Source organism: Tachypleus tridentatus, chromosome 7 (genome assembly GCF_004210375.1).
Source record: "Tachypleus tridentatus isolate NWPU-2018 chromosome 7, ASM421037v1, whole genome shotgun sequence".
In the NCBI taxonomy this organism is placed as follows: domain Eukaryota; kingdom Metazoa; phylum Arthropoda; class Merostomata; order Xiphosura; family Limulidae; genus Tachypleus; species Tachypleus tridentatus.
In genome coordinates this window covers 45,131,864-45,154,246 of record NC_134831.1, presented here as the reverse complement: position 1 = coordinate 45,154,246, position 22,383 = coordinate 45,131,864, and the positions used below count along the sequence as shown (strand labels likewise).

The 22,383-nt window shown below is 35.7% G+C and overlaps 1 protein-coding gene across 5 annotated transcripts in view; it reads right to left on the bottom strand.

Annotated features, from left to right (window-relative positions):
- The window catches only part of Pisd (phosphatidylserine decarboxylase), a 63,791-nt gene that overhangs the window by 34,901 nt on the left and 6,507 nt on the right, over positions 1–22,383 (bottom strand). For 2 of the 5 annotated variants that reach the window (XM_076511422.1, XM_076511418.1), the window contains exon 2: positions 12,933–13,015. The exons of 1 other annotated variant lie outside the window; for it this stretch is intronic. The gene's annotated coding sequence lies outside the window, so the exon portion shown is untranslated. Of the gene's footprint in view, positions 1–9,467; positions 9,560–12,932; positions 13,035–22,383 lie in introns of those variants that run through there. 2 more of the 5 variants (XM_076511419.1, XM_076511423.1) reach the window with 2 other exon arrangements.

Here is a 22,383-nt window from a genome sequence, read left to right as displayed (position 1 = left end):
GTGCTCTTGTACATTTGACCCGTAGCTGCATAATGTGTGGTATAAAGGTCAGCTTACGGTCAAAGACAAACCCCATGAACTTGATCTCAGGGTCCACAGGCAGCGAAACTTCACTGATACGAAGTTGAGGATCAAGGTGAATACCCCATTGGTGGCAAAAGTGCATGCAAATGGTTTGCAACAGAGAGAAATTAAAGCCGTTTGCAATGGACCACTTCAGCACACCATTGAGGGCAGTTTGTAGTTGCCACTCAATAAATCTCATGTTTGACGATTGACATGAGATGTGAAAGTCATCAACATAGAGACAGTTTGCAAAAGTGAGAGGAAGTTGTTCAATGATGGCATTAATCTTTATACCGAAAAATGTGACACTCAAAACACAGCCTTGAGGGACTCCAAGTTCCTGTAGAAAAGAACGGGAAAGTGTCGAATCCACACGAGCTTGGAATCTCCTGTCCATTAAAAAAATTTTAATAAAAGTGGGTAAATGGCCACACAACCCATATATATGGAGGTCTTGAAAAATGCCATACCTTCATGTTGTGTCATTAGCCTTCTCAATGTCAAAGAATATTGATACAAGATGTTGTCATTTGAGAAAGGCTTCTCTGATTGACATTTCAAGTCGAATCAGGTGGTCCATGGTGGAGTGCTGTCATCGGAACCCACATTGGGTGGGGGGAGAGAAAGTTTTTTCATTCGAGGAACCAAACAAGACGAGCATTAACCATCCTCTCTATGGTCTTACAGAGAGACAGCTCATTAAAGCAACTGGACGGTAGTTTGAAGGAATCTTGGGATCTTTCCCAGGCTTGGAGAAAGGTAGGACAATAGCCTGGCACCAGGCATCAGGAAAAATATTCTCCTGCCAGATCCAGTTAAAAATAATCAGAAGGATAGCAAAAGAAGCAAGAGATAGACAGCACAGCATGTCATAGTGTATATCATCTGGTCCAACAGATGTACTGCCAGACCGATGAAGGGCCAGTTTCAGTTCCACCAGTATAAGTAAGGCGACAATTATAGTCATAGAGACAATCAGTTCAAAAGTAAAGAGGTTATCTCTCTGCCCGAGTCTTGATGGCCAAGAAGGTGGAGGAACAAGCAGAAGTGCTAGGTACCCAGCAAAAGCTTTCACCTGGAGTATCAGCTACTTCTTGGCCATCAGGGCGAAAGATCGAGAGGGGACAGAAGTGTAGTGCCCACTGACCTTTCAAACCCTGTCCTATATGACTTTGGAAATGGTGGCAGAAGATATGCCAGTTGTGAACTTAATCCAAGATTCCTTCTGGCTTTGACGTCTTACCCACCTAGCATGTGCACGGGCCCACTGGAAAGCGATGCAGTTTGAAAGTATGGGATATCTACGGAAAGTATCCCAGGCCCATTTTTGAGCCTTCCATGCCATGTGGCAGGCAGGATTCCACCACAGATGAGGATATAGTGAAAAACGTGTTGAGGTTTTAGGAATACACTGAGCAGCTGCTTGTATAATACAGTCAGTTACTGCTGCCACACAGTTGTCTATTGATAGCTGACAGATGAAAGCAGGATCAAGTTCTGCAAGAGCAGTGAAAGTGGACCAGACTGGCTGATCCAGCTTCCATCGGGTCATGCAGGTTGGATGGCATCGACCACGGCCACTCTCTCTCAAAAGTAAAGGAAAATGATCACTGCCTCATGGATGACTGTCAACCATCCATAAAAATGGGAGAGTAATGAAGGGGAGCAAGTAGAAATCAATAGCAGTAAAGGACTGACTAGGTGCATGAAAATAAGTGGAAGAACCAGTATTGAAAAGAGAAAGTTTGTGGTCAGAGAGCATACACTCGACAGAGTGACCCCTCCTATCAATATCAGCACTTTCCCAAAGGGGATGGTGTCCATTAAAGTCCCCCAGGATTAGAAAGGGAGACGGCAACTGTTCAATGAGAGCATCAAGGTCTGATTGATCAAATGTCTCTCCAAGTGACAGGTAGAGAGAACAAACAGTGATGGTATGACCCAGGAAACACGGACTGCTACAAACTCCAAGGGTGTTTGAGTGACTAAGACAGGGTGGGCAGATGCTGATCAACCAACAGTGCCACCCCTCCACGTACTCGTCCATCACACAGCCTGTCATTTCTGTACAGAGAAAACTGCCAAAAAGTGACTGTATCAGCAGGTTTCAGAAATGTTTTCTGTAAGGAAAGACAAAGGATGGTACTAAGCAATCAGTGTTTTGATGTCATCCAGATTAGATCGTAAACTTTGACAGTTCCATTGTATCAAGGTGGCCATTTTTAATGACATGTCGGCAAATTGGCAAAAACCCTTCTGTTTACAACCATGTCTTTTATTTCTTACTGTTGTTATTCCGGGGAGGTTATCAACCTCCATGGATCCTGCCCTGGGTTGTTTGGGTAGGTCCTATGTTGTTGGACGGGGATTCCAGTGACTGAGGACGTGAATGAAAGACTGTTTTGCATCTTGGGGTGAGAGAAAAAGATGTATCCAAAGAAATGCCTGTACCTGGAACCAAAGAATGTGAATCTTGAGGTTTGTTGGAATGTATGGGAGGAACAGAGATGGATGTAGAAGTTGATTCATCAACTTTTTTAACTATGGAGGTCAAAAAGCTTTTCATTTGTTTTGAGAACGATTCTTCTGGAGGCACAGAGAGATCTGTCTGCACTCCCACTGTAGTTGTGGAACAAAGTGCAGCAACATATGTCCGAGATGAAATGGTGGACAGCAGTTTTCGAGCCTCAGGATAAGTAATGTTATTAGTCGTTTTCAAACGCTGCACCTCTTTTTCCTCCAACCATTTAGGGCAAGAACGAAAGTAGGAAAAGTGAGAACCATTGCAATTGACACAATGTGGGTCTGTTTCACATTCATAGACATCATGGTCCTTGCCACCACAACGAGCACGTCAGGGAACCATGACATAACGTCTTTGAGTGTCCAAACCTCTGGCACTGGAAACATCAGAGAGGGTTTGGAATATATGGCCATACCCTGTAATTAAGATAACCTGCCTTGATGGTGGCAGGTGCATGTGGTGATGTAAATGTCAAAACAAGGATATATGTTGGCAGTGTAACTCCATCTTTGTGAGTAGAGATGCACCTCACTGCAGAAACTGCTTGTGTGGAGAAACCAGCAAGAATCTCAGACTCGGGGATGTTCTTCAAATCCCTCTCAACAATAACTCCTCATGATGAATTCAAAGTAGCATGAGGTATAACCTCAATAGGTATATCGCCAATTGCTTTTGAATTCAAGAGGAGTTTACTGTGTTGGGTTGTGAATGTTTCAACCAATATGTCTCCAGATCAAAGCTTCTTTACTGACTTTGGAGAGCCAGCAAGACCCTCCAGTCCCTTCTGAATAAAAAAGGGGGATATTTGCTCTAAAGATTTCTCTGAAAGAGAATGTAGGATGAGAAAATGAGGTACAACTAGTGGTACAGATGTTGAAGATAGCTGATCAGATTCTTCAAGACATGGTCATTTACCTGTTAACTGTTTTTTCACTATTTTATTTAAATTTTTATCAGGAGGATCCATAGGAAAGAAATAAAATTTCAGTGCCCACTGACACCACCCACCATGGAGCCCTATGAGGGGACGCACTACAATGTGAAGCAAGGACACTGCAGCAATGCCAGGGTTTCATGAGCACTATACCCAAACACCAGCATCAGACACAATGTCCACAACACCCATTGAGAACTTCCAAGTGGACCAGCTGAATGACCCAAGGGAGGCCACCCAAAGGCTACCCATCTACAGAAATTCAAGGCCAAAGTGGTTTGTTAGGTTTGGACCTCTCAACCACCAGGATCCTCTCCTCCCCTTCACGGGTCACCACGCACGGCAAACATGTGGGTGGATGTTTAGATCCCAGAGGAGGTAACCTGAAAGAACAGAACCTTCCCTGGAGGTCTCCTCACCACATACAGGAATCCACACTGAGGGGCAAATGTTCATAACATTTTTTTCAGCCTTCAATAAACTTAACATTTTCACGATATTTCTCTCATCTAAATGACATACACCCAAACTTAAAATTCATAATGGCAAAAGAAACTGATGACAAATTGTTATTTCTAAATGTTCTTGTTAAAAAGACAAACCTTCATATTTCATAAGAACATACACACACTAGATTTTCATCCTTCATAACCAATGTCAAAAACTAAGTATATTAAAAGGTGTTATTAGTACAAAAATTCTGACACAGATTGTTTCAAGAAGATAAAATGAACCTTAAACTTTAGTTTTGTGTACGAAACAATATCCTTCATTAAAAAAGTAACTGCTTCTTTTAAACATAAGTCATAAATTGACATAACAAATGGTTATTTCAAATGTCCTTGTTTCTTGTATTTTATTATTCATCCCAAACTTCTCTCATGCTATCAAAACCATCTGGTTAGAATAGTCAGAGTATAAAATTGATATAAACATAAAATCTACATATTTATCTAGTAAAAACTATGTAAAATGCTATCCAAGATGCATTTGTGTGTATAATGATTTTTCAGGAAGTTTGTATGCGCACACATGCAAATAAATGTATGTGTGTTTTTCTTGTATCAAAGCCACATTGGGGTTTCTGCTGAGCCCACCGAGGGGAATTGAGCCCCTGATTTTAGCGTTGTAAATCCAGGGACATACTGCTGTACTAGTGGGGGGCAATAAATGTATGGACTGTAAAAGCTGTTATTTTGTGAAACAAACAGATAACTTTCTACTTGTTTGTACGAACATTTAAAAATCCTCATCACACATTTTTGAACATATATCTAGGAACAATCATTCTTTTGATTCTTCATAGGTAAGTAATCCTTAGGAGTGAAGACAACATTAATAAACAAGAATAAAAGTAGTCAAATGATTAGAAACAAAACATAACCCTATATTTAACAAGTGTTCATTTATACCCATTTCAATCATTCTCTTTTCTCTTGCATATAGAATGAATTCCAATACTTAGATTCAGGCCTAAAAGTTATATTTATTTTTAAATGTGATGGTTCAATGATAAGTTAAGTTTACAATTTCTTAGTGAGGTGCATATTTAAGTACTGTTACAGACTCCATGTAATTCCTTTTTTAATAAAAATTTCATTAGTCCCAATTCTTGTAATCTAATGATGCCAGGTAAACCTGATGAAATACCATGAACAAAATGCTTTATTATATACAACCAATAAAAAAAGTGTGAATTAAAAAAAAAAAAAAGTTATTTTTATACTTGATCCAGAACACAATTCTTTTAATTCCTTTTCTTGATAATCTGAAACTGCACTTTATTTTCATACATATAATTATTATTGTAACTAACTGTACCAAGTCTCTCTCTCTCTAATTAAGAAGTTTCCAAGACTGTTTTTATTGTAGGAAAATATAATGATAAATCACAAACTATTTTTTTTGAAATAAATCTGACAGCATTAATCCAAGTGTTCCCTAGTTGTGCATCTTAATAGAATAGTACATGTGCTATTCTTATTCTCTCATTAGGTTCATTTATATCTGTGTATGACAAATGGTTTAGCAGAAAATGTCTGAGATCAAGTGACTTTTTTAAAATATATTTTGATTGAATTAAATAGTCCATATTACAGATATTGATAGTTGAAAACATGAGGAAAAAAGACAAAGAGAAAGAAAACCTTAAACACAAATTCCTTGTTACATTAAAAACTTTCTAGCTATGAATGAAAACAAAAGAAATTATCATACTAAAATCAAACAAGTGCAAGTTGAACACTAGTGTTAAATTAAAAATTTAATAATTCTGATCCAAGCAAATAAGTTTGTATACCCTTCACTGGATTTATCCAGTACACAAAAAAATGACAGGGATTGAACTGCAGTAGTGGAAGTTTGGTACAGACAAGGTGTCACTGAACTTACAATTAAGTACTTGTTCTAGCTACTAGTCTTAGAAGTTAATTCCAGCCATTGGAATTATGTTGTTATGGCTTAGGGTATCAGAGCTATCTTGCACCTCTACTGCAGTCAATTCATCTTGACCCATTTCATAAATGTAGTCTAGATTTCAACCTATTTCCTTAGTTGAGATGATATTAAACAATACTCCCACTATCTTTCAACAAATCAGTTTCAAACTTTGGTTCCTTGTTTATCCATTAATGGCAGAATCATTGATAATAAAGTATTAACTTTGCAACATGTCCAATGCACTTACAAGAAAAATGCAACCACTGTAACACAATTTGACAGAACAAATTGTTGGAAAATAACACAAGTACTTACACAGATAGTGTGAACTTTTCACACACAAGTATTATTTTCCAAAGCCATACCAATCTTCACAACAAAACATTATTTCTTAGTTGTTTTATTATAACATCTTTTTTACTGTATGGCAGCCTTTCCTAGCTGTTAATGCACACCTTTACTTACTGACCAAAAATTTGCTGTTTAGCAAACACCAACTAGTCAATCGCTGCTTAATTTGCAATATATAGTGACGAGATATAGTAAATGCTTGTTCCAGTTGGTTATTGTTATTATTAGTTTTGTAGAGCTAGCACATAATAAGAGGCTCAACATAAAATATTTTGCAAAGTTTAAAAGAATTATCTTAATTATGTGTAAAGAAAAATCTTTGTATAATTAGTAGTACAAGTTTTATATAATTCACAAAATACAATCAAAATTACAAATGTAGGACAGCATCTTCACTGATTCTTCAAAGAGATATTTCTTCTACCGTAGTACAACACCCTACACCCTTTCTGATCTATTACATCAATATATCTTGGCAATAGCAACAAATATACATCAACTGATTACACACAACAAACTTTAGTATTTTTAACATTATTACAAGTGGAATATCATAATTTTGAAAGCTTGAAAGAAAATATTGACTAATTGCTGTTAAGTTGTAAATAGTTTACTACATACACAACAGGTTGTGTATAACTGTCAAGAACATAGTAGTAAAGTATACTGAATTATTTTATTTTCAATCAACTCACAATGCTAAAAGAATATATTTTTATTGAGTGACAATGGGCCTAGAAATCTTTATTAGACTATAATCTGTATTAAATAATACTATACTTAACAGGATTGATGCATTACCTATGTTATGGTTGGTCATTCACACATACAAATAACAGGATGTACCCTCAAAATATCACCTAAAATGCCATTAGAAAAAGACATCTGCATGCTTTTATGTTACATTTACTACTTCACAATAATTTATTCCATGTGAAGGAGAACATTATGTCACATGTGAAAGAAATAAAAAGAAAACAATCACTTCATTGACCGAAGTTCCATGTTGAACTTGTGTACACTTATTATGCATGCAACATTTTGTTAAACTTAGAAGTTATATAAAATGATTAAAAAAAACTACTACACTGCACCCTTTCAACGAGTTTGCTTCATGGCTTTAAATACCAATCATTTGATTCTCCAGTTATTTTGTTTCAAAAACCTATGAATTCATAAACACAAGCTACACCCTTTTCACAAAACCTACCCTATACCAAGCTACTTCCCATAACACCTACTTTTCCCAACTCCAATAAATTTTGAAGTTTACTATCTGATGTTCCAAGTTTTGCATATTAAGACCTGTGGAAAAACTCATCAAAAAGTCCTAAAAGTTCCTACTATTATCAAACCAAATAAAAAGATTTCCATGAAAGTGCAAACATTTAAAAAAAAACAAGAGTGTAGAAACCAGTTAACAACATATTCCACCTGAAATGTTATACTAACAACTCAAACATCCAGAGTTGTTTTTTTAAGAAAAGAAATGCACCTTAAAATTCCTAACTTTATGTCATACCACTCACTAGTGATGAGATCAAACATCTGTTGCATTATACTGAAGAATTCTGTTTTTGCATTGCTGAGTATTTGTTCAAGAATTTTCAACCATTCATTAATTCATTTCACTTACTGGTAACAAGTATAATTTCTGCATAGAATGTAAATTCTTTCTGGGACGTAACTTGCAAAGTTTGAGGATAAAAACTGAACTTCTCTCAGTACAGCTGCATTATCATAGCTAAACATTTTTTGTAGGTAAATATACTTTTTCCAATACCACTAGTTGTCGTACATTTCCATGTTGTGTTCTGATAGATCAAGAGTTTGAGCATACATTGAAAAAATATAAATTTATTACAAATGTTGAAAAAAACATCGGTGGCAGTAGTGCTGAAATGCCTCACAGGTGAAATATGGACAAGCTCTGGGAGTCAAATCGTACAGGAGTGATAAACTTCTTTGTACACCTATTCAGAAGTTTGTAATTACACTTATTTTTCCCTCCATCCAACAGCACGGTTTTGATTGTGCACACTTTACTGAACTGATCCACTTGACATATTTCAACATATATATCATGCTAAATATAATGGAACTGTTTTGTTTTTGGTATTTAGTTTAAAGTCATACAATGAGCTATATGCATTTTTTCCACTAAAAGAATTGAACCCTATATTTTAGCATTGTTAGTCACCAAACATACTGACTGGCCCACAAAGAAAACATGACATTGCTGACTGTTAATTAATGTATCTAATAATTTTAGTGAATACTACCATTCTGTATTAACTGATTTCAACTTAGTGCAACAAGGTAAAATATTAAAATGCCCACAGTGGCACATCTGCAGACTTACAATTCTAGAAACTGGTTTTTAATACCCATGGTGATAAAATATTAAAAACATCCTCTTAAAATCCTTCTGATATTCAGAGGTTACAAAACTTTGAGTATCTGTATAGTGGGTTTCAATTTATACTTAAATATTTGAATACTATAACATCTGTAAATTTATTTAAGTGGTGCCCTCTGTGAGCATTTTGTTGCTGTAGTATACAGTTGTTGTTGATTAAAATTTCACATTAGCACTTAAATCATTTAAATCACTGTTTTTCAAAATAAATTCACAAATCATAAAATTTTATATGTCAATTCATTCTGTTTTTGTTCAACATTTGCAAACTGATTTGTTAATTTAGTGTCTAAGTCTATTAACCTATGATATTTGTGACAGTGGTGAATTATGTCTTCAGAATAATTTATTTGTTCAAATCCATTTCTACCTTCATTCTACAAATACAATATGAAAGTTCAAGTGATACTTAAGTTACCAAAAAAACAGCAGGAAATCCTAGTTGATGTTCAAGGATAAATCAATGTTTCACGAGAGTAATATGCAAAGACTTTCACATTAACTTACAAACTAGTTATATAAATTAACACCAACAATGACAACAGGATGTTTAGCTATTTTTATGAAGTCCACATAACTAATAATCAGGAAATTTTAACTCTCACATTCTGGACTCAGTTCCAGGCCCATTCACTCTACAAGTCAGTGCTCTACCAACTAACAGAAAAGCAACTTTTGGCAAAGGCACCTTTTTAACAACTACCACATTTTTCCCTTTCACAAACAAGGCCTACCTTCAGGTTTTACCTCAGGATTGTTGGATGACCAGTAATTTGAGAATGAGTTTCCTTGTAGTAGTTTGAATTTTTGTCTCTCCCAGAACCAACTGAGCAAAAGAGTCAACAATTACCAAACAATTCTAAATATGTCTGTTATCCGAATCCCTTCCCCTGCCATTAGAAGTGGTCTTACACCAACATGTGCTATTACTATTTCTTTAAATGGCTAGGACCAAGTTAATAAACAGTTTCATTAGTATATATGCATTTCAATACAAAGTTGTTACTTAATTATATCAAACATAAAGAATAACACAGCCTTGGTCTCCTGCCTGAATAACCAATAAAAACACCAATTTACAAATCTTGCAAATTAACCAGTTTAATACATCTAATTTCTTATGTTACACCACAATACTCTCATTTATGAAATCTTACAGAAATGACTTCCAATTTCACCCTTCAATAACTAATTAAGAATACAATTTTACTCAGTTGTATTCATAGTTTGTTTTTTTAATTTCCATGTGTTCTTTTTCTCTCTCAATTATTATATTAATTGTATTGTAAACCTGACTTCATGAGGTCATCTACATGCTAATTTTTTTTTACACAGTTAAAGGTTGTATGCAACTTAAGTCTAAAGCTAGAATTCTACAAAGTCTACTTATTTAAACAACTAATAACAAAACCTGTGCATCTGGCTTGAGATGGTTAGAATTGTACGTTGATCAGTAACCGAAGTGTGTAACTTAATTACTATAAAAGTAAGAAATCCATACAAGATTTAGCTCCTTTTGTCTTCATTTAATCCTGTATTTGTCTTATATAGAAGTATGGAAACATTCACACTAGCAGCCAATTCAAATCATAATGGAAAGAAAGAAGGTGGCAATTTTGTGATGCATACAAATATTCTTCTGAATAAAGACTTAGCTTGAGTTGGTTTTTTTCCTTTGTTGTTTATATTTGATTTATTCTTTACATAGCATTTCTCAAATGAGTTTACCAGAAACCTTTAAACTTATCTGTTGTATAGCAATACAGCAAAGTATTCAGTGAAAATGTGAAAAACCTCTGACAAAGAAAATTTTAGTGCTTCCTGTATATAGGAAATTTTTATCAAATGGCAATTTCAAAAAACCCAATTTAGCTTTGCATACCATAAGGTGATGCCTAAAAAGTAATTTTGCAGAAAATAAGACTGTAATATTGCTTTCAAATTCAGTCACAAAGAGTTCTTGGACATTGAAAATATAATCAGCACAAAAATGTTTCTAGCTAAACACATGAATAAATTCCCATGCACTATTTAAATTAACTGAATAATCAAAGTTTTGCTTCAAAATACATATCAAGTAGAAATCAATCTATAATATCTGTCAGTATATGGTATTTTCCATAAAATATGCTACAAATAATCTTAACCTTTTATCTTGATTTGTGTGTTTGTTGGAATTTAAGCACAAAGCTACACAATGGTTTCTCATGTTGCAAGTCCAGTCATACTACTGTGCCACTGAGGGCCTTTATGTTGAAATAAGAAGGGTAACAAGTGATCTTAAATTTACAAAGTTATTCAGGGGATAAAGAAGATAAATACCTCAGGTTTATTTTTCCTGAATACTAAAACAAGTTGGACTTAAATTTTCTACTTTACAGGGTCACCCTTAAAAGACCAAATGGATATTTGTTATCCATAGGTATACTGAAAAATCCAACATTCATTATGGATACCTATTTTGCTGATTTAAAACAAGCAAGTAAAGATTTACAACAAACAGAAAACCATTGTGAAGACTTGACAAGAAATATGCATCCCAGAAATTTGCAATATTACTGTGTTGCTGTAAACTTACCGACTCTAGGGTTGTGACAAGTACAGGTTACATAATTTCATTTCAACTGATAAAAATCACTTTTTTTACACAATAGTTTGGCAGTGTATTCATGGTGAAACAAATACAAACATAGCTAATAACAGACTGAACTTTGTCTCTTTGGACTTCAGTGAAGTAATATCTTTGTAAGGCATATGCAACCATTTTCATATTCAGATATCAATTCAAAAATTACTTTATATGTGCTTAGCTGACAACAAAATCTTCATTTGTGTTTTGATATAGAATTTAATTGAAATTTCATAAAAAGTTGACCTAGACTCAAACACAGAACAAAAACAAACTAGAATTAAACATTTACTCATATTTGTAAACAAACTCATAATTGATTTCCAAAAACTTGGATAAATCACTACATCAATGGTAGAGACTGACTAGTGAAATCACAATTTACTCTCATGATCATTAGAGATAAATTATAAGAATTCAGAAATCAATTTAAATTTTGAAGCTAATGTTGAAATTTGATCGTAGAAAAAAAAAAAAAATTTAGCATCAGTCAGAACTCAAAACAAAGATGTATACACAGGATTAAAGCATGGACATTCCAGGAATTTCTACATGTTTAGTTTTAATTATCCAAAGAAAAATTCTGTCCATGTAATACGTAAAATATCCGTGAATGGAAGCAAAGGCTGAGTACTTTATATCAAAGTAGCATTGAACTCTTACTGTCATCACAGCTTACATTGGCACAAATGGTCACAATTATCACATTTTAAAATGGAGATATTGTTGACTTTTCTCTCCTGTTACAAAACACAGTGCTTCTCTTTCCAAATAGTCATGGTATCCCAAGTTGACACACATTTTTGTTTTTCAGTGCCATTAAGTACTAGTGACATTCCTATCTGGGAAAAGCTAAATCATGATCTGAACACATTCATCATTAAATTGTGTGAATATTTGAATCAGAGAAAGCTGTTATACACCCTTCCCCAAAAAAATATTAATTTTCAGTTGTATCCCACCATAAAAAAAATTCCAAAAATATAAAAAAGTGTATTTCTGATTGACTCCCTTCAACCATAACTTTATATTAACTTGTGGTTGTCATGTATATATGATTTCTGTACTAAAAATAATTTTAACAATGTACTGAACTCTTTGTACATACACACACACACACACTGCAAAATCATTAAAATGCTTTTTCAATTATATAAAGGAATGCTCCAAGTTGGAATTTCTAGAGATGGGAGAACTTTCAAAATGTGAGGTAAAAATTTATATAACTTAGCTTTGATGTCAAGAAGCCAAATCTATAATCAACCATTATCACTAGTTTTTAATCATAATATGTCCAATCTTACTGTAAATGAAAAGGAACTGATAGTAAACAGTCTTTGAAAAGATAGGCAAAATGGGAATAAAAATTGAAACATGGAAGGATAAGGTAGTTAATTACTTGTCTCACACTTAGTCTGCAAGGTCTGTCTTTGAATATTTGGATATGTATCTAATCCAAGAACTCTGATGTATCACCAGACCTTTATCACAGTTCAATTTTTAGTTCATCTGCTCAGTAATCCTCATCCCCAAGAGTTTTGGTATGTTGAGTAATTTAAAATATTCTTACCTGTAAGATATTTCAACGAAAATACAGCGTAACCTTTTTTTAAATCCACCAGTAGATGTATATGATCAGTAATTAAGTTCCAGCTATAGCAAAGAATCAACAATCAAATTGCTTTAGTACCTGATAAAAATTGAAAACAATAAACTTAGTCAATGTTATCATCAGTATTATATATCTAAATTACTAGTACACGATGGAAGGGTAAATCATACATTCCCAAACAATTCAGAAATAGAAAAGGTACATATTTAAAAGCTTAAGATAAAGCTTGTGATGTAGTTTTTAACTATTCTCAGATGATTAACAGAGAAACTGCAAATAGTTTTAAAACTGAATTTCTTTGTTCCTGTGATTACTTATCTCATTCATAGCCTTAAACCTCTAGCAAATTACTGATGTAAGAATAACAGACCTATAATTACCAGAACAGTTTTTATCATCTCTCTCTCTTATAAAGTGGGTTAATAGTTAATTTCCAATCTTCGGGCACTTGCTCATGATTCAAGGATTTGTGAATAACACATTAGACGTACAGCAGAACTTGCTTCTCCAACATTCTTTGATAAATGTTTCTTTTCTTCAACAAATTGTCTAGCTTTCCTTACAGTATTTGAAATATTCCAAGGCATGAATAAAACTGTAGTAAAATTGACTTTAAGCTGTATAATGTCTTCCATTACTAACTCATCTATCAATTTTAGAAAATTCTAATTATAAAATAATAGTTCTTTCTCCAGAGATACTGCTTCTGACCTGGAACTTAAAGGATATTTAATACTCTTTCCTTAAAAAGAAGATGAAAAAAAGGTTATGTTCAGAATGACTCTCTCTCCATGCACCAACAATTATATATCTTGGTAAGATATATAATTATGTTCTAATACCAATTACGTGGAGCCATTTTTGAAGAACTGTAATTAATATCCCTAAAGTATTACTTATAATAGTTAATGTTAATTTATGATTAGAACAAGCTATCTACATAGAGCAAAAATTAATGTTTTGTTAAATCAGAAATGTATTTCCCATAATATTTAGCTCACATTACAGCTATTATTCAACTGTTAGTTCCTTTAACTTTGCCCATTTAAGCACTGGTCTGATCTTTTCTCACTTGATTGCACTTGGTAATACCTCTCATGACACTCTCCAGCTACGTCAATCTGCCTTCTATCCTGATAATGTAAATAAGCACCTACTTCTGATAATATTGTCACTTTTGTAAAACTGATCCAATTTGTAGTTTCTAACACTAGGTTTTAGTGGGGGGAAGGGTGGAAATGTTTAAGAGGTAATTAATTATCACTGGAATTTTTGATTTAAGAAAATGTTAACTTTCAAAACACACCTCCACATTACAGATAGAATCCCAGATTGATAAGATGAGGGCTTTATTCATATAGAATGCATCTGCTTAGATCAAGATTGTGCCAACAGAAGATTAACAGCCTAGTAGGGAAACACACTACATCCAGAACAGGTATGCTCTTCATCCAGAACATAAATCATGCACTGCAGATAGGATTTGATGTGATATGTCATCACCATTCATGAGGCTTCAACCAGGTGGCTGAGGTCCCACTGCTTGGAATTGAAATTATAGGGCCATGCCACCTAAATCCCACATCTGTGGCAAGGGTGTTTGGACGTGGACAATCCCTCTCCTCAATCTGGAGAAGTCTGAAAATGGTCCCAAACTCAGAATAATGGGATCTTGTATGCCATACTCAACCTGAAGAAACAGGACTCATCCAGTCTGGAAGTATTTGACATTTATCCTCACTCCATAACCAGATGGGCAAGGAAAATTTTCATTTGCCTAGGGAATTATGGGGAAGACATGAAACAAATGGTACTCAAACAAGGACCCAGTATGGGATCATTCTGCATTTGAAATTTGAAAAGCGATGGACCCTCTTTCACAAACAATTTACTAAATCAGTATTAATTTTAAAAAGTGCCACACTCAACCTAACCAGATAGCCAAGCATCAAATCTGAACAGGTATTATGAGTAGACTCCTGCACAAGTTGGTGATGCTCCTATCAAACTTGTAGGAAAAAAATATCCAAGGTCATCAGCAGAAGAGCCCCCAACTTAGCCCTCTACCTCAAAAGTGGAGGAAAGTCTAATGTTCTGGAGGATTAATGTCTCTCTACCACCTCAGGAATGGTAAGGATTTCCAATTTACCCTAGCAGAATAGGGAGAATGCTTGTTGGAGAGTCCTGAGAACAATGCTTTGGAAACAGCAAAATAAATGAACCAAATTCCCTAAATTTATAAAGGTAAACCAAACAATTTATTCCATCCAATGATCAGTAGGGATGGGTATTATTCCTTTATGCTTTACTCTTGATAGTCCATGAATGGCAGTCTAGCACAGTACAGTAATACCAATCAGTCTGTCTCGAGGCAGTCTTATGAAACACCTAAATTTCTACAGAGCTTGTTGTTATGTAAATAAAGTGTATTGTATTGAGGTTTGCTAGTGCAGATTTTGTTTAATAAAAGTGCACCTGACTCACCCAAAAAGAGATCCTGTGAAAAAGAGGAGAGGGACCCTGAATAGGAAAGAACAAATGAGATTAGTAAAGAAAATACCCACCCCTCTTGATAACCTAGCAGCCACAGGGATAGTCATAATCCTCATAGAAAGATACTGTGATATAATAGGAATAATGTAAGAAAGTATTGGGAGTGATCCACCCACATACAAGCCCACATAATGTCCTACAGCAGACAATTCAACTGGACTGCTTAGGACAGAGAAATGTGATAAGTCTAATAAAACGTGACTCATTGAATTCTCCTCACCTCCAAAGAGAGCCCAGAATAGATAGTATAGACTAACTATTGTACCAACCCCATCAAGGTAACCAGGAATAAATTTTGGAAAGTTGAAGGGCCTCAATGAATAAAAATTCACCATCTAGCACCTCAAAGCTTTAGTGAAGGCAGCATATCACTTCAAGGCACTCACTGGACATAAGTGACTAGGATCTGATCAGTTATAGAGGTAAGAAATACGAGAGAGATGAATTGATTAAAAGTATGTATCCCCTTCCCTAGCTGCAAGTGTCTTGGGTAAGATGGACCTGTTTGGGTATAAAAGAACAGACAGAATTATAGGACATCCTGTTCATATGGAGCACAAACAAATCTAACTAGTGATGTCTGTAGGCCAGCAGCAACAAAAAATAAATGTCAAGGGAAAGGTGACACATAGTATATGAGGTTAAGGCCTCAAACAGATATTGAGAAAAAGCGTGTAATACCACCTTTATGGTTCGCTGATTGGTTGATTTAGTGTTTTATGACACAAAACAGCTAGGCTATCTGCACCAAACATCCAATAAAAAGTTAAAAGTAAATTCAGTAAAATTCATAAAAGGAAATTAAGGTAAAACAAAACAAAGTTTAAAAAACAAAAGCATAAAACCAATGTTTACATCTAGTCTACAACGTTAAGAGAAAAACTACAGTAATTCAAGTTGTAAAGGACTTTCTGTAGCATAATTAATAATCATAACTTGCCAGGAAGACTAACAGGTAAGTACAAAAACCACCGTCAGCCACCTGAAGTTGGCCTTTCCAGTACTGGTTCTAAGTTATTTAACGTTATGGCCATTTTCAAAAAGGAAAGTAATAAAAAGGTTTTAAAAGATGTGGAGCAAAATTATAATAATATCTTGCCAGAATGATTAAAAGGTAGTTCAAACGGATAGTTCAAACAGCAACATTAGTGACCTGAAGTAGGCCTTTCCAGTCCTGGTTGAGTTATTTAATGTTATGGCCAGTTTCTAATTTCAAATCAAACTAGATGAACTGTGATTTTTAAAAGGGAGCCACATTAACAAGGTTTAATGTACAAATTAAACTTAAATGGCATTAAAAAGATTAATGGCCTTTAAAAAACTAAAAACATTACCAAGATGGACAGTGTCACCATCACCAATAGGTCTAATGTTATAAACAAACCTTGGGACAGAACATGCTTAAAATTGTGCCATCGTTGAAAGTTGTAACGATGACAAGAAAGTAAAATGTGGCTTATTGTGATCTGAGTGTGAAGTTTGTGTTACACAAACTAAATAAAACCCCATATTGGAAAAGCTTGATTTCGCATTGCTCACTCCAAGTCTACTGCCAGCTGGCATGGAGTTGAGCCTTGAATACAGGACCATAGTCCATGTATGGGACAGGCACAGCGGTGATAGTGCCAGAGCAGATAAACTTAGATGCAGTGTTGGCAAGCTCGTTCCTGTGAATACCAACATGGCGTGGAATTCAGAAAAACTGGGTACAAAAAATGAGCCAGTCAGTTTTGAATATCGGTGAGAACAGGGTGTGAACCAACATGAAGCGATTCCAGGGCCAGTAGAGAACTAAGAGAGTCAGAATAAATAGTGCAGTTTGAATACTGCTGAGCTTCTATGTGATCCAGGGCAAGAGAAATGGAATACAGAAACTGTAGAGGGGATTCTGTGTACAACCACCAAACCACAACAAACCATAGCAAAGCCAACACAGTCACCTGCTTTTGAACCATCAGTATAAACAGGAATGAAATGATGGTTTGAAAAACGTTCAGCAAATAGCAAACAGTATTTTCAATCAGGAGTGTCTACTTTTCTCAGATGACTTAAAGATAGGTCACAATTGGGGACTATAAAGAAGCCATGGTGGAATGGGCTGACTAGTGGATACATCAAATGTTATCCAAGGCCAGACCCAATTCATCCAACTGCACCTGGATACGAAGGCCAAAAAGAGCAATGGCAGACAGTCTGGTCTGAAAAAGCATGGCCCAATGAGGAAAGAAAACACAACCCCAGGTGGGATGCTTTGGTAAGGAACAAAGTTGAATAAACACATATATGCAAAAACGACTCATTTGGGTTGAGAAAATATTTTACACAGAAGAGCAAACAACGTTTCGACCTTCTTCGGTCATCGTCAGGTTCACACAGAAAGAGGTAACTGACCGAAAGCTGACCACATGTTTGAAAGGGGTTGTGCAACTGAGTGTCGGAACGTAGAGGGCGGTGTTAGATGTTTGAATACATAATTTTATTTATTTTATTATATTAATATAGGTATAAAGGCTTTCCTTTATATTGGTTTATTTTGGGTTTAAGTTGTTATATAAGTAAGGCTTCTTTAATTTTGAGTTTGTTTATGTTTGTTTCTTTATTTAGTATTTGAGTGGTTTCTATGGTTATATTGTGTTTATTTGACTTGCAGTGTTCGAAAACGTGTGAAGGTGACTTTTTATGTTCTTTGAATCTGGTTTCCATTTTTCTGCTTGTTTCTCCAATATAGACGTCGTGGCAGTTATCACATTGTATTTTATAAATAATGTTGGTGTGGTGTTTGTCAGTGTAGTTTTTACATAGTATAGACCTCAGTTTTGTGCCTGGTTTTTGAATAAATTTGGTATTAACTGGAATGTCATATTTTGTTACTAGTTTTTGCCAAATGTTGGTTATTTGTCTGCTGATGTCAGGAATATATGGTATACAGCAGTATTTTAATTTCAAGTCTAATTAAATCAACTTAATCATAAAGCCTTAATGGCCAGTTTCGATGTTATATCCCTCTTTACAGAAGTTCCAACCACTGAAGCCTGCAAGATAGCCTTAGAACTCTATATCCGAGACCCTAACCCAACTACAGACATTCCCAGTAACCAATTAGCAACCCTCATAGAATTCACCACGATAAAGACAAACTTCATGTTCAACAACCAAAACTATATACAAACAACTTGCCTAAGCATGGGCAACCCAGTATCACCAGTTCTAGCCAATATTTTTATAACACAAGTTGAAACACAAGCAATTAACACAGCATTACATCCACCACTATACTGGTACAGATATGTAGATGACAAGGTTGCAGGATTCAAATCTACAGAACACATGCTTAATTTTTTCAATCACATTAACTCTATACATCCCAACATTAACTTCACATGTGAACAGGAAGAAAGCAATCAAATATCATTTCTTAACCTCAAAATTACAAGAACCAACACACAATTCAAAACAGAAATCCACCGAAAAATCACCCATACTGGACTATACATTCCTTATGACTCAGCACATGAAACAAAACAAAAACTCAACATACTAAGAAACCAAATAAACACAGCCATAAAACTGTGCTCACCAGATAAAATTAACAATGAGTTAGACAAAATAAAACAATACTTCATCAACATCAATAAGTTTCCTCCACAAACCACAGAAAACATTATACGCACACACCTAGACAGAAAGCAAAATCACCCAACAAAAGTAAATATATCTCACGAATCAAAAAATCACGAAACCATATACTGCTGTATACCATATATTCCTGACATCAGCAGACAAATAACCAACATTTGGCAAAAACTAGTAACAAAATATGACATTCCAGTTAATACCAAATTTATTCAAAAACCAGGCACAAAACTGAGGTCTATACTATGTAAAAACTACACTGACAAACACCACACTATCATTATTTATAAAATACAATGTGATAACTGCCACAACTTCTATATTGGAGAAACAAGTAGGAAAATGGAAACCAGGTTCAAAGAACATAAAAAGTCACCTTCACATGTTTTCGAACACTGCAAGTCAAATAAACACAACATAACCATAGAAAACACTTAAATACTAAATAAAGAAACAAACATAAACAAACGCAAAATTAAAGAAGCCTTACTTATATAACAACTTAAACCCAAAATAAACCAATATAAAGGAAAGCCTTTATACCTATATTAATAAAATAAATAAAATTATATATTCAAACATCTAACACTGCCCTCTACGTTCCGACACTCAGTTGCACAACCCCTTTCAAACATGTGGTCAGCTTCCGGTCAGTTACCTCTTTCTTTGTGAACCTGACGATGACCGAAGAAGGTCGAAACGTTGTTCGCTCTTCTATGTAAAATATTTTATCCCAAACGAGCCATTTTTGCATATATATTTCTCTACAAGTGGGTTTTCTCGACATCACTGATTAGAATAAACACAGTTGCAAATGGCAGAGGTGCAAAGAAGGTTCATGAGACTCTGTGTATAAGCTCTGAACTGGAGAAGTGTGGAAAGCCCCAGTGCAGAGTCGAAGTCCTTGATGATAAATAGGGTCTAGCATCTTTAAGGCTGATGGTCTGGCAGAGCCATAGACCAGTGATCCATAGTGAAGTTTCGATCGTATTAGAGCACGATATATCTTCAGCATAAAAGGTCAATCCACATCAAGTGGTAAAAGAGAGGACACAGAGGATGTTTAGTGCTCTTGAACCTTTGACCCATAGCTACTTGATGTGTTGTATAAAGGTAAGCTTACGATCAAAGATAAGCCCCAAGAACTTTGTCTCAGGGACCACAAGCAGCACAACTTCACTGATATATATACGAAGTTCAGGATCAGGGTGAATACCCAGTTGACAGCAAAAATGCACGTAAACAGTTTCAGAGAGAGAGAAGTTGGACATTTGCTGTGGTCTACTTCACTTAATGATTGAAGGCAGTCTGTAATTGCTGCTCAATATACCTCTTGTTTGATCACTGACATAAAGCCCATTTGCAATAGTGAGATGGAGATGTTTAGTGATGGCATTAAGTTTTATACTTAAAAGTGTGACACTCAAAACACAGCCCTGAGAGACTCCAAGTTCCTGTAGAAAAGAATGGGAAAGTGTCAAACACACACAAACTTAGAATCTCCAGTCCATTAAAAAATTGATAAAAATGGGCAAATGGCCCCCTAACCCATATATATGGAGATCTCGCAAAATGCCATACCTCCATGTTGTATCATAACCCTACTCAATATCAAACAATATTGTCATTTGAGAAAGGCTTCTCTGATTGAAGTTTCAAGTCAAATCAGGTGGTCCATGGTGGAGCACTGTCATTGGAACCCACACCAAGTGGGTGTGAGGAGGTTGTTTGATTCAAGGAACCAAACAAGATGAGCATTAACCATCCTCTTTAAGGTCTCACAGAAAGAGCTCATCAAAGCAATTGGATGGTAGTTTGAAGGAATCTTGGGATCCTTCCCAGGCTTGGAGAAAGGTAGGACAATAGCCTGGCACCAGGCATCAGGAAAAATATTCTCCTGCCAAATCCAGTTAAAAACAATCAGAAGAATAGCAAGAGAAGCAGGAGATAGATGGCATACCATCTCATAGTGTATATCATCAGGTCCAACCGATGTACTGCCAGACTGATGAAGGGCCAGTTTGAGTTCCACCAGTGTAAAGGGGCAATTACTGTCACAGAGCCAATCAGCTCCAAAGGAAAGAGGTGATCGCTCTGCCCAAGTCTTGATGGTAAGAAGGTGGAAGAAGAAGTAGAAGTGCTAGATACCTGGCAAAAGCTTTCACCTAGAGTATTGGTGATGCTCTGGGTATCAGCTACTTCCTGGCCATCAGAGAGCAAGATCGAGAGAGGGACAGAGTTATATTGCCTACTGACCTTTCAAATCTTGTCCCAAATGACTTTGGAACTGGTGATAAAAGATATGCTGGTTGTGAACTTAATCCAAGGTTCCTTCTGGCTTTGACGTCTTACCCATTGAGCATGTGCATGAGCCCGCTGGAAAGCAATGTGGTTCCAGAGTGTAGGATATCTACAGAAAGTGTTCCAGGCTCATTTTTTAGCCTTCTGTGCCATGTGGCAGGCAGGATTCAACCATGGACAAGGATATAGTGGAAAATGTGTCAAAGTTTTAGAGATACATTGAGCAGCTGCTTTTATAATATAGTCAGTTTCTTCTGCCACACTTATCCAGAGGGGATGATGTCCATTAAAATCCCCCAGGGTGAAAAAGGGAGACAGCAACTGTTCAATGAGAGTATCGAGGTCTGATTGATCATATGTTTCTCCAGGTAATAGGTTGAGAGAACAAACAGTGACCCAAGGAAAGACGGATGGCTGCGGCCTCCAAGGGTGTGTCAAATGACAAAGAAAGAGAAGACACATGCTGATTAACCAACAGTGCCACCCCACCATGCATTCACCCATCACACAGCCTGTTATTTCTGTACAAAAACAACTGCCAAAAGGTGACTGTATTGGCAGGTTTCAGAAATGTTTCCTGTAAGGAAAGACATGCAGAATGGTAGGAAGCAATCAGTGATTTGATGCCATCTGGATTAGGACGTAAAACCTCGACAATTCCATTGTATCGAGGAAGCCATTTTTATTTATATGTCAGCAAATTGGGTGAAGAACCCTTCTGTTGACAACCACATATTTTTTCCTTACTGTCCTTACTCGAGAGAGGTCTATCAACCTCCATGGATTGTGGCCTGGGTTGATTTGGCAGGTCTTTGCTGTTGGAAGGGAATTCCAGAGACTGAGGATGTGAATGAATATTTGCTTTGCATCTTGGAGTGAGAGAAGAAGATGTATCCGAGGAAATGCCTGTACCTGGAACCAA